Raw genomic sequence first — 3,399 nt, 5'->3', positions numbered from 1 at the left:
AGACTGGATTAAGAAAATGTGGCACATATACACCATGGAATACTATGCAGCCATAAAAAAGGATGAGTTTGTGTCCTTTGTAGGGACATGGATGCAGATATTAACTCTTTGAATACTGGATAGTATTATGTCCAAGTAATAGGGCGTGCTGACGTGGGAGGGCATTTTGTATCTGTTATCTAATTTCAGACTCTCTCCTTACCCTTTATCCCATTTAGGCACTGTTTCAAATACTAAGAATTCTTCCTATGCCTGGCGAGGCCCTGACTCTACATTTTGATCGCACACTCATCAAGGACAGTATTTAAGTTTGATTTCACAGAATAATATTTATTATGTATGCCCATACCAAAAAGTGGAAAGGAAGAAGAAATAGTAATTTCTGCAAATGTTGCTAGTTATATCTCTTGTCACAGTAACTCAAATGGCATCTAGATTTACACAGTGATTACTCTAATGTGGTGGTTCTTAACCTTGGCTGCATGTTGAAATTAGACTGGGGGCTTGATATGGTTTGGCTCTATGTCCCCACCCAAATCTCATCTCGAATTGTAATAATCCCGGAGTGTTGTGGGAGAGACCCAGTGGGAGGTAATTGAATCATGGGGACAGGTGTTTTCTGTACTGTCCTCCTGATAGTGAATAAGTCTCATGAGGTCTGATGGTTTTATAAAAAGGAATTCCCCTGCATATGCCCTCTTGCCTGCTGCTGTGTAAGACGTGCCTTTGCTTCTCCTTTGCCTTCCACCATGATTGTGAGGCCTCCTCAGCCATATGGAACTATGGGTTATTTAAACCTCTTTCCTTTATAAAGTATCCAGTCTCAGGTATGTCTTTATTAGCAGCATGAGAACAGACTAATACAGAGCTCTAATAAATACTGATATCTGGGACCTACTCCTAAAGACTTCGATTTAATTTGTCTGAGGTAATATCTGGATATTTGAACTTTTAAAGTTTTCCAGGTGACTCTAAAGTGTAGCCAAGATGGCGCAGAGGACTGTGCTGGGGCAGGGTAGGTGAGGAGGAGGAGGCGGCGATTCGATAAGAAGGGAGGGGAAGAGGCCATGGCCGCCCGGTGAGGCGGTGAGGCAGGAAGGAGGCCCAACCACTGGCCGGGCCTTAGGCCCCAAGGAGAGGTGAGAATGGACCAACGGACATGGGGTTCTGGAGAAGCCGCCCCCAGAGAATGCGTCCCTGAGAGACTGCCTGACCACCCCTCTCTTTCTCCCCACTCCCCCATTCCTCCTTCTCCACCCCCAACCCCCCGCCCACCTGCTGTGCTATGAACAGTCAGAGCCTCCTCTCCACAAGAGTTTACAAATGAAAATGGAGGAAATGCCTTTGTCTGGCCTGAATAACAGCAAGCTAGAGGCCATAGCTAGGGAAATATAAGCGGACCTGGTCTAGAATTCTTGTTCGGGATTCTGCTTTGAGGTACATCAGGCTGCCAAGTGTGGCTACTTCTTCCTGGATGACATGGACCCTGATAGCGTGAACGATTTTGGTTTTCAACCAGTGGGAGAGCAAGGAGTGTGTCTGCCTTGGTTGCAACTGTAGCAATCCTGCCCTCGTTTTGCTCCCCATCTGGATAAGTGCCTGGGAATGGGTGGGAATAGCAGTCGAATCGCCAACCACCGGATTGCCAATAGCAACAATATGGGCAAGTCTGAGAGTGACCAAGAGGATAATGATGACATCAACGACAACGACTGGTCCTATGGCTCAGAGAATAAAGCTGAGAAGAGAAAATCAGGCAAGAACCCCGATTCCCCTCGAAGATCTGAGTCTTTAAAATGCAAAAATGGGGAACTTAGTGATTTGATTTTTTTTTAAGTATAACAACTCAACTGGGATCAGCTATGAAACCTGGGGCCAAAGGAGTTTCATATCCTGCTAAGCATGCAATGTAGGGTGATTTCTGAAGATACCAAGAAGATGTGCACAAAGTCCCTGCACTGCCCACAGCACACAGATGAGCAGAGGTGAACCTTGCAGATGTATTTCTTCAGGGCCTCAGCTGTCCATCCAGAGGTGGAGAGTTCCCAGGATAATGACAGTTTTGATATGACTGACAGCCAGGCCCTGATCAGCCAGCTTAAGTGCGACTGTTTCTCTGATCTCTCACCCTCTGATTCAGGCTCCCCCAAGACGAGGGAAAATCAGGGATGGGGTCTAGGTACCAACAGCTCTGAGACACAGAAAACGTAGAAAAAGGAGTCCCATATGAGCCTGACAGGGACTTCCTCCGACCTGGGCTCCAACAAGAAGCCAAAGTTACCGATACCCCTGATGGCCAACATCTATGATGACATCAACTGACTTCAGTGCAAGAGATAGCCTTTGGCTGAGCAGAACCCTCTCTCCTGATCCCTACCCAGGTGCCATAGCCTGGCAAATGAATGGCTGCTGAGGGTTGGGGCTTGGGAATCTCGGTGTGCCAGGCAGGCAGAGGATCTGATTATGTGCCCCTGGGGGATGTCAAGGTCCTCTACAATGGAGCACAATTCCTCGGCGTGCATGACTCAGACCTGGACATATTATGCCTTGGACATAAGTTTGGTGGGGAGGCTGTTTTTCTATTTATTCTGTGAGTTACTGAATGTCCAGCTAGGCCAGGGGCCTGACTGGGCACTGTGTCAGGGCACTGCCTGTCCCCCACCGTAGGAATTGGACTAAGCCTGCTGAGGAGCAATGTGGTGGTCTGGAAGGCTGTGGGTTGGAAGCTGAGCCTGAAGGGGGCCTGCCCTCGTTGCCCTCAGCAATGTAAATGGGTCCAGTACTTGGAGCTGAGGGGCAAGGATGGGCATGTCCTGTCTGTGAGGAGGGTCCTATCAAATGTCCCCAGTCCCAGGGGTAGGCAGGCACAGAGTACTCTCTGCTGAGGTGGGCATCCAGAATTGCCGCCACCTTCCCTGCCCTTCACAGGGACAGCCCTTTCTCCTTAGTCCCCAATGACTTCCTTGGCAGCAGGAGCTGTCCTTTTGTTGTTGGGTGCCAAGAAAGGACCTCCAGCCTCTACAACTTCAAGGAATCGGAAAGGGAGGATATGGAGAGGGAGCTGTGTCAGAATTACTCCCCATGAGACCCAGGGCTGGTGAGGAGTGGGGCCCCAAGGTGCGAGGGAACTGTGCTGCTTTATTTGAAATGTTTTCTTACCTCATTCCCTGCCCCAGGAAGGGGCCCAGCCTCAATCTCCTGGGGTGACCCTGTGTTCTTCCTACCCACCCTGCCCCACTGCCCTACCAGGGTAGCCCAAGTTCCCAACTGCTGCTTGCCACCCCCCCTTCACCTTGACTGGCTTCTCTTCCTATCTCAGAGCTCCTGCCTCGAAAGCCCCCCATTTCCCTTCCTTAGTGCTTTTAAGTTATTTATTCTGTACTTGTGGTTTGGGACTCT

General features: G+C 49.3%; 1 pseudogene across 1 annotated transcript; it reads left to right on the top strand.

Moving 5' to 3' along the window:
- The first annotated feature begins 1,323 nt into the window (after positions 1–1,323).
- LOC105529196 lies at positions 1,324–2,322 on the top strand (annotated as a pseudogene). The gene has a single exon (XR_001004471.1). The product of XR_001004471.1 is annotated as an ataxin-7-like protein 3 pseudogene (transcript).
- The last annotated feature ends 1,077 nt before the right edge of the window (positions 2,323–3,399 follow it).

Source organism: Mandrillus leucophaeus, unplaced genomic scaffold, assembly GCF_000951045.1.
Source record: "Mandrillus leucophaeus isolate KB7577 unplaced genomic scaffold, Mleu.le_1.0 Scaffold753, whole genome shotgun sequence".
NCBI classification, from domain to species: Eukaryota; Metazoa; Chordata; class Mammalia; order Primates; family Cercopithecidae; genus Mandrillus; species Mandrillus leucophaeus.
Note: the sequence above shows the minus strand (reverse complement) of the source record. Positions and strands in the feature narration are given on the sequence as shown.